This window comes from Peromyscus eremicus, unplaced genomic scaffold, assembly GCF_949786415.1.
Source record: "Peromyscus eremicus unplaced genomic scaffold, PerEre_H2_v1 PerEre#2#unplaced_95, whole genome shotgun sequence".
Classification (NCBI taxonomy): Eukaryota; Metazoa; Chordata; class Mammalia; order Rodentia; family Cricetidae; genus Peromyscus; species Peromyscus eremicus.
The window spans coordinates 279,819-290,201 of record NW_026734335.1 but is presented as its reverse complement, the minus strand read 5'-3'; positions in this window follow the sequence as shown (position 1 = coordinate 290,201).

Genomic DNA, 10,383 nt, shown 5'->3' with positions numbered 1-10,383 from the left:
GTTTTCATCTGTGACATCTTACCAGTACTCAAAAAGTTCTAGATTTTGGGGCACTGAATTTCAGATTCTTAGATTAGAAATGTTCAACCTGAAATAATTTTACCGAGAGCACAGGATCATGAGGATTGTATGAAATCAGGCATTAGAAAACACAGATATGATTGGCACACAACAGTGAGTATTTAGTAACTGTTTCTGTGGTTTTCAAAGTCCTTGGCAGACTAATTAGACTAAAGGGCAAAGAAGTCAAGGAAGACTCTCATGGAATTCACAACCTGGTCTTCTCACTGAAAGAGCTCTCAAATACCATGAAATGTGGGTACCTAGCAAGTAGACAGTGTATACTTCTGAGTGGGACCGTGAGGAGAACACACAAGTGCCATGAAATGTGGACACCCAGCAAGTAGACAACACACTTCTGAACTGGACAGTGGAACCACGAAACACGAGACAGTATCATTTCATGAGGGAAAGTGAGCAAGGGTTGATATTTAAAAATAAACAGATTCAACAATGAGTTTATAAAGCACACATAAAGCATACTGTATCTAAAACCAGCCAGATACATAGAAATCTAGATTCAGTTTACAATTCTCAGTTAACAACTAGACATTTATATTCTTTTATGAAGTGAGGGTTTAAGGAAGGTTCTTTCTATGTGGCCCTGACTGTCCTAGAACTCACCATGTAGACCAGGCTGGCCTCAGACTCACAGAGATCCGCCTACCTCTGCCTCCTGAGTGCTGATATTAAGGTGTGTGCCACTATGCCCCGTGACATTTATATCCTGAAAGCATCTAAGGCATAATTTTGTTTCCTTGTCCAATTGAAAATTTCCAGGGGGCAGTTAGTACATATTTCAAATGGGGCTGGTAAAGTTAGCAACTTAAAATACAGGGTATCCCAGTTAAATCTGGATTTTAGATAATATAGGGTTTTTTTAGTATAAATACGCCCCTATGCAACATTTCACAGCCCTAACAAAGCATGATGGCTTTACCTAAGCTCTTGACTTAAATTCAATAGCCTTGGGGGTGGGGGCTGATTAGTAATAAACTTATCACAAGTAAAGGAAATTAATAAAATTACAAGTGGCAGGTAAAAATAATTAAACCAGTCCGGTCACCGGGGTCAAATAAAACCTGTGCCTTTTGCTTTCCTTCATTCCAAACACTAGGCAGGGTGGGCTTTGATTTCTGCCTGGAGAGACCACTGGTGTGATCTGTGCCGTGCTCACACTGGAGGGAGACTGCTGGTGTGATCTGTGCCATGCTCACACTGGAGGGAGACTGCTGGTGTGATCTGTGCCGTGCTCACACTAGAGGGAGACTACTGGTGTGATCTGTGCCATGCTCACACTGGAGGGATAAATGGAGGAAAAGCTAAACTAAGAGAAATAAGTTGTCGAGATCAGGAGCCAAGATTCATTCTGGAGCAAGGTTCAACCTCACTTTCCCAGTGAAGAAATGCTGGCCCTGACCTCCTGCTGCTAAGTTCTTGAGAATCAGGCACTCAGCTCTCCCTCACATTTCATTTCATGCTTTTAATTCTCTCTAAATTTAAGGCTGGTAAAATGCTTTTTGCTTTGAGTTCAAATATGCTTTGATGGTGTCAAAAAAATTATTTTTCATCTTAGAACTGCCAAATAGTCTCCCTGGAGAAAGATTAAGTAGTTCTTTGGACATTTTCTAGGTGTTTTTGTTGTTGTTGTTGTTAAGTTATGCATAGCATGGATAGGGGTTTTGAAAAAAAAATCAAGAAGTTTCAGGGCACTTCACTATGCTGTATATATACAATTTTAATTTCTTGCCATCGATGCTGATGATGGTATATCTTGTGGGTCCTCCCAAATTGGTAGGTCCCAGGAGTTAGGAAATGATTCCACTGGGAATGAATGCACTGAAGAGATGAAGGGAAATTAAATATGGGGTGTCAGCAGAGCATCGGACTTGAGCGCAGAAGGCAGGGCTTACATTCCCACCTTGCACGCACACACTATGTGGCACGAGACAATCCCACCCTCCAGCTGGACCTCGCCTCTGCGTAGTCTGGAACTCTGTGCTTCGCAGTCTAACCGCTGCATCCGGACCTTTCACCTTTTGCTGACCAGCACTTCCCATCAGTCCGTCCACACTTTCTGTCTCTGAAAACAAGTTGCATGTACAATGCACACTCACCTCTCTCTCCCCACGTGATCCTTAGGGACCACTTTCAAAATAGCTGTTTATCATCTCAAAAGGTCCATCAGCGGCATGTCCAAACACAGAAAGTGGCTGTACATCATCGGCCCTATCACGTGAGGAACCACAGTGCTAGAAGAAAGCCGAGCAGAAAAACTGCTGTGACAACTTGGCTTTGGCCTTTGAAAACTGCTCAGAGTTGGAAACTCTTAGTTGGCACAGATCTGGAGGGAAGGTCAGGACACCGTGTCCTGCAAGGACCCGAAGGGGACAGGAACTGGCCAGGAAGACTTGAGGAATGGCGCCTGTATTGCCAGCCTTCGATACAGGGGGCTGCTGCAGGCTCGCCACACCACATCTCATTACAAGATCATAATTTGAGGTCAGCCTTCCCTGAGGTCACCTCCAGTACCCCAACTCCATGTGACTGAGAGATCAGGAGCCAACACTCAGCTCTGGAGGGCCCCCACACTGCCCTACCCTGACACCCCCACCTCCTCAGCAACTCCACAGACTGAAGACTTTTAGAGACAAAAAAGACCAGGAGGAAGTTTGTTTCCTCAATTTCCTAAGCAAAAAGGCATCTTAAGAAGTGACAGCCTCGCATACACAATGTGTCCTTCAAGAGTGGTTATGACTTTTCTGATTCACTTCATGACCTTCGATGAATCTTCAGATGAGTTACTGGACAATCTCTAAGTCTGGGACTATCATGCCCCCTCCACCTGTGTGCACCCACCCAAAGCCGAACCTTCACCCACAGCAAAGGTCCAAGTCTCCTCTTTTTAGGAAGACTTTGGCAGTAGAGGGGAACAAGGGGAGAAGGATGGAGAGTGAGGGAACTGCACAGGAAACGGCACTCATCAGTCATTCTCAGGAGATGCCAGACTCTTGATGAAATCATCCACATGGGTGCAACCTGTCTAGCCTGACAATCAGAAAGACAGTACCAAGTCTCCTAAGCAAGGGACATCTATGGTGATATTTTATTTGTGCTGAAATGTGATTTTATTTGTATGTTAATAAATAAAGGTGCCTGGGGGTCAGAGCTGATAGCAAGCCATTTAGCAGAAGTCTAGCAGTGGTAGCATACGCCCTTAATCCCGATCACATGACAGGCAGATCTCTGTGTGTTCAAGGATACCACAAGCATGGAAACACACGCCTTTAATCTCAATACCAACCATAGAGCCTGGAGGTCTATGACGAGGAGGTCATGTGGTTGGGTTTACAACCAATGAGAAGGCAGAACAGAAAAATCAATAAAAAGATAGACACACAGGAAGTAGGTCTCTTTCTCAGGGGAAAGACAGTAGCGGCAGCAAGGGGTAGTAAGGTGGTCTTGGTCTCAGCTCTTAGCTACTGCTCTGACCTCTGGAGCTTTTAACTCTGCATTTGGCTCTGTGTTTCTTATTGAATAAAACCATTCAGAATTACATCTACAGATGTCCAAGGTTTTTGTTAACAGTAAAGGATAATGTCTTAATTACTTTGCTATTGCTATGACAAAACACCATGGCCAAGACCACTTATAAAAGAAAGCATTTAATTTAATTTGGGTGATCATGTTTCCAGAGAGTTAGAGTCCATGACCATTATGATAGGGAGCATGGCAGCAGGTAAGCAGGCATGGGTCTGGAACAGTAGCTGAGAGCTTACGACTGATCCACAAGCATGAGGCAGAGAGAGAGAGAAAGCTCTAACTGGGAATGATATGGGATTTTGAAACCTCAAAATCCATCCCGAGTGACACACCTCCTCTAACAAGGCCATACCTCCTAATCCTTCCCAAACAGTTCCACCATTTGGGGACCAAGCATTCAAACACGAGCCTATGGGACCCATTTTTATTCAAACCACCACAACTGGTTTACTCTGGAAATGATGAAGGTGGAAAATCTCATATGGTAAATATGGAAAAGGCAAGTACCAGGCATTTAGGAAGATATGGCTCCTCACAGGTTTTTAACTCCATGATGATGTATATCAGATCCACATACAGCCTGAAACTGTAAGCCAGGAATCAAGTCTGGAGTGTAAGAGCAACCAGACAACCCACTTAATATGAAAAGAACAAATAAACGTTGATCACCAATTCATTAGACAAATGTTCACTGTGTATACTCTAGATCACTGGCCTGGGGGCACATGGGAAACAGAAGATATCAGGAAAGGATCTACAGGTGCCGACCAGGGCCTCAAGGCAAAGGTAACAAGAGATCAGCATCTTTGAGCACACCAATGTGTGTGGAGGCCCTATATAAAAGTGCCCTTCTTCAGGTCCGGAGGTCTGGGGGAGACTCCTTAAAAGGATAATGAAGCGAAGTGAGAAAGGATACAGCCAGCAAATGATGAAGGGCCAGACAGGAAGGGCTTCCTGCACACGTTTAGGAGCTAGGAAAGTATCTCAGGGTTTCCAGGAAGCCACTGAAGGTCTTGGGAGCAGTGATCTGACCCCACTCACACCCAGAGATGAACTTGTGGTAACCACGTGGACTTGTGGTAACCACATGGGACACACTCATAGCTGGAACCTCAGCTTGTGTCTCTTGTCAAGTTCTTCATTTCACAGTGTTGCACTACCAAGTGGGGATTTCATTATTTAATAGGGTTTCATTAAAGAAAAGTAAGATAATTCTACCTAAAATGTGAAGCACAGATTTTCCAATGCAAGCTCGTTATTATGAATGTTCCTGGACAAATATTAACTGGGGGTGGCACAGTCTTTGTCCTTCCTCTTGTCTATCAAAGAGAATTGCATCATCCATTTTCTCTTCTTCCTCCCTTCAAGGAAAGATGAGTGCTGTTTTCTTGGGTTGGAGCTGCACTGGTCACCAAGAGATGGAATTCGAAGGGCTCATGGCAGTGGCTGTCACTCTACCCATGAAGCCTAAAGAGGAGACATAGAGCTTCATGACAGGTCCTATCCACAATGTCTGTCTGTCTGTTCAGTGAGGCAGACTATGTAGCAATGTCTGGACTGGAACTCAATCCTCCTTCCTCAGACACCTCACTACTGAGATTCTCGATGTGCGGCACCACCGTTCCTGACCGGTTTTTCTGTTTTTGTTTTTGTTTTTGTTTTTGTTTTTGTTTTTAATGGGGAAAAAAATGTGATCTCTTTCAGTGGGATGAAGTGGAGCGGGGGAGTGGTGGGTACTTTCTGATGCAAAAGAAATGTAAGGGAATTGGTGTCAGGCTTGGGGGAGCTAGGAGCAAAAGGAGAATGCGAGAGAGGCCAGAGGGAATTCAATTCAGAGTTATGCTTAGATCTCTTTCAATCTTTTAAAAATGTCTCCCTAATGATGCAAGAATAAAATTCCCTTTTAATTGGCTTGCCTCTTGCCCTGTTTCTTTGATCTCAATGTGGACATGGAACATGCAGACCCCTGGGCCAGGCTGTAGGAAAGTGAACTTTGAATAGTGGAACAGTGCACACATGCTGTCCCCAGGACTGCTCTGGGGATGGGATGTGCAAGTGTAGGTTGTCTACAGACTCACTAGATTATTCCACAAACAACCCTCAAATCTTAGTGGCTTGAGGTCACAAACATTTCCCTGGCTCCCCGAGTATATGCTTTTTGTGACTACAGACTGTCAGACCCCTGGAACCAGACCGACAGACACACCCCCTATCTGCACCAGCAAGGAGAAAATGCAGGACCAAACTCCAAATGCTCTGGGAGTTTCTGCTTAGAAGCTTGTCACATCCAATGCCATTTCTTTAGCCAAACAAGTCACACGTGTCATCACCAAGGTGGGGCATATGGCATCCTGGGAGGGGCTGAGACCACTCAGGAGCAAAGCAATGTTTCCCAGATGCTTGTACTGAAGGGCAATTCCTGCGTGGGCAGCCCTCTACCTCTCTGTGGTCCTCATGAAGATCAAAGCATGGGGCGGGGGACGGCGACACAGGAACAGTCTCAAATAGAGCAGACACTAACTCGGCAAAGGCAGATTTGGGTAACTTTCATGAAAAGGAGCAGGACTCTCAAAGGCCAGTGAGGAGGACAGTGGACAATTAGAGAAGGGCCACACTAAGGAGGTGTGTAGTGGCCTGAAGCTGTCAAGGGCCTTTGAAGTCCCCCCCCCTTGCTTTTTTTGTTTGTTTGTTTTTGTTTTTGTTTTTCGAGACAAGGTTTCTCTCTGTAACGGTCCTAGCTGTCCTAGAACTCACTCTGTAGACCAGGCTGGCCTCGAACTCACAGAGATCCGCCTGCCTCTGCCTCCCAAGTGCTGGGATTAAAGGCGTGCACCCCCACCGCCCGGCTTGAAGTCCCTTATTAAAAATGATGCCCCTGCATAGGGATGACAGGGACCAAGACAAGACCCAGAAGAGCCCAGCAATGAATGGTCACAGGAAGTGGTGGCCACTGTCCATCCAGGGTGTCCTGCCAGGATGTCTCACCAGGAAATCCCAGTCCTAGAGCGGGCTGAGCTAAGCAGACACTTCCAGCAGGTCTCAGGTAGTCGAGACTCAGTAGTCCTCTGTCACTCATCCAGGCAAGGCTAAGAGGCGGACAGGGCCAGCCTACAGAACTTCAGCACGTTGTTGGCAGGGGTCCTATCCACCCTCTTTAGCCTCACTCTCTACCACCCCGTATCACACAGCCGTCCACAGAGGTCCTTACTCCTCCTTAAGCAGCCCTTCCCCGCTTTCCTTCTAGGTCATTCTATCCACAAACATACTGAGAGAACCTGGGATAGCGGGCCTGTGGTCATTACCAGGGATGGAGCAAAAACCTCTGTCCCTGTGCTGCTGCTGTTCACTCAGGAGGAAGCAAGTACCAAGAGGAAGAAGCCTTAGAACAGCTCCCATTCGGCCAATGGTGAGTTAGAAAACGGGCCGGGGCCAGGGGAGCAGCAGTTGATTCAAGGTTTGCCTGTACCCCAACTCTCACTTCTGCTCCGGACCACGCACGGCTAGGGAGGAACCGGGGAGCTCTGTGCTTCTGATCTTGTCTTTCAGGGACATGTCTGCACATGGCTGAGAAAGGGCTGCCAGCCCTGACTCCACTCCCTTCCCGTTCTCCCTCTGCGTGTCTGTGTTACCTCGGACATCCTCCTCACCTCCCTGGGCCTCAGTTTCCTTATCAAGTGAACAGAAATCACAGTAGCATCAACGCCGGACTCGTCATGAGAACGAAGCAAGTTCACAGACACGTGGTACCCAGAACGGAGCTGCCAGGCTACAAGAAGTAGCTGCCCTTGGGCAGCATTCTTTACGCAAGTACTAAAAGTTATTTGCACTCATTTTTAGCACATTATTTTTAATCTGTGCCGAAAATGCAACCATCTTTCATCTGCCACTCCTGGAAGAGTCCTCCTCTCTCCAGCCGCCAGCTCCAGCAGACTCCACAGGTTTGTCAACAGGAGTTTTTTAATTGCATAAATAATTCATGAACACATTCTGGTTGAAAGAGTTAAGCAATACAGAGGAGAAGGCTGAAGAGTCCCTTCAACACCCTTCCCACTCCCTCCCACCTCCCAGGGCAGGTCCTGCCCGCTCTTCCACACCGGCACAGCTGCAGACACACTCCTTCCAAAGCCCCATCTCTCTCTCTGCCTGCCGATCGCTGTGTAGCCTGCCGATTCTCCAGACGGTTGGTCGATTTTCTTATGCCAATACAGTGAGCCTGCTCCGGAATGGACATACCGAAATGTGGAGGAGTAACAAATCCTCTATTGATGGATGTCCCCGCGGTTTCCTGTTCGCCCCCTTTGAAGCCTGCCGGACAATCACTGTCTTTGTGTGGACACATTCACACAGGCAAAGGGCGACTTCTTAGAATAGATTCCAGGAAGTAGGTTGGTTGAGTCAAAGGGTGGGCGAATTTTCTGTTTTGCTAAATACTATCAAATTGCCTTTCCATTTATACTCCTACTAGCTTGGGGGGGGGGATTTATTTTTGTTTTAAAGAGGGGGTCCTTTTCATTTGTAGGTTTTTGTTTCTTCTTTTTTTTTCTTTTTGATGAGTTGGGCTTGGAGAGGTGTTTTGCCTTGGGTTTTGTTTTTTCCTCCAGTGGGGAGGATTAAACTCGGGGCCTCATATATGCTAGGTAGGCGCTCTCCCCGAGAGGTATGGCCCCAGCCTCGTTTGTTTCAAGGTCTCACTAAATATAGCACAGTCTGGACCCTAAGGTCCTGTGGCCGCCTCCTCCTGAGTGCTGGGATTGCAGGTGTGGCCACCACACCCATTCTAGGAGGTGTTTTCTCAGGCTGTGCGCTTCAGCAGAGGGGAGCGCCATGGCCTTCCCTGGCAACTAGAAATAGTAGCTCATTCTTTCTTATTGGAGAGGAAACATAACCCTCCCCTTCCGCCCCAGCCCCTACCCTGCCCCAAACCACAGAGGGAGAGAAAGAGAGAGAAGGGAAAACTGCAATGGGAAAATAGCCCTAGATGTTTTGATTTAGAATGTTAATCATGCTAAGGTCTAAAAGACTGCGTCTCCTCCTCTGCGGCCACAGGAAAAGTCTCTGACCTGGTTGTGAGCGGCTCTTTTCTTATTCAGCACCTCTGCTCCATTGCTTAATCCATGATAACTCTGGGCTCCCCACCATGATTATGTTGGTGGAGGGATGAAGCCTGATAACTACGGAACTACATTACCCAGCCTGCACTGCAGGAGGCAGCAGCCAGAGAGCAGTAAATCGATGCTGAGGAGGGTGTGCTTCTGGCAAGGGCTCTGTAAAGCCTCTCACCTGGGAGGAGAGACCCTTGGCTTGTCTCTTCCATACTACCTGAAATTGAGTTTGGTTTGGGACAGGCTTAACATCACCCTTAGTTAGAGCTGAGTGATGTCATATGAGATCCTGCTGGGAATTACATTAATTCTTCAGTTAAGGGAGGTTGGATGCTAACCAGTGATGCCAAGAAGCAGTACTGTTTGCTCACTTGTTCATAAATATGTTGATATTTGCCGGGCGGTGGTGGCGCACGCCTTTAATCCCAGCACTCGGGAGGCAGAGCCAGGCGGATCTCTGTGAGTTCGAGGCCAGCCTAGGACTACCAAGTGAGTTCCAGGAAAGGCGCAAAGCTACACAGAGAAACCCTGTCTCAAAAAACCAAAAAAAAAAAATAAATAAATAAATAAATAAATAAATATGTTGATACTTAAATAGCTTAGGGGCCAAACATGGTACGGTAAGTGCAGATCAGTGCTTTTTGAAATAAAGTTGAGAAGGCTGGGGCCTTGGCCATCCTGTGTCACCAAGAAGTAGTCTCTAAGTGGAAATCAAGCACCAAACACGATGGGCAAGACGACGCCTCGTCCCTACGGAGGGACCTCCAAACTTCCTCTACAGGATTCCATTGTGTTTAAACCCCATCAGTTGCTGGCCTTCCCGAGTCAGTGCTTTGCCCACTGTGACTGGGGAAAAACAAAACAAAACAAAAATCCTAATTCTTCACTTTCTGTGGCCCCAAAAGCAGACTTCATTTTACAAACAGCAGTGCCTTGGGGCACCCTCTGAAGAACCCTACATCATTCTAAACAAGTCCCGCTGCCTGGTCTCCATTGTCCCTTTGCACATTCTCCAAAAGTGGCCCGGACACAGTTTCTACTCGTTGACATTAACACCAAGTTCTCTTTGTAATCAGCCACTGCAGGCTGTTGGCTCCAAGGTCCGACCTTTGGCCCCTGCTAAGAAATTGAAAGTCCAGATGCAAATGGAAATTCCTTCCCAGATTTAATCTGAATTCAGAAGAGCCCAAATGGGAATGTTGCACCTATTTTAAAACAGGTGGTGGAAAAGTTCTCCATGAGGTAGTCCCAAACAGCCCTGTTTATAGCAGTGTGGAAATGGAAACAGTCTGGCTGACAGCAGGGAATTCATTCAGAAAGTTGTGATCCGGGGGCTGAGGAGAGCGCTCAGCCAGTGGGAGCTTGTGGAGCTAGCAAGAGGACTTCACCAATCCTCATGTAAACACCAGAGCACCTCTGACCCCAGCACAGAAGACGCAGAGCCAGGAGGATCCTGACACTGGCCAGCCTACTCCAGTGTGAGGGCTAAGTCAATGAGAACTCTGTCTTAAAGAACATGGTCACATGTGCACACACACAAACATATACAAAACCACAAAATGGTGGTGGGTCCATCCAGGGAAGTTATAAGCAGCTAATGACGGTACAGGAACATGCCAGCAACATTCAAACATAAGCAACAAGTGTACTCTGTATGATCTCTTTTATAAAAACATTA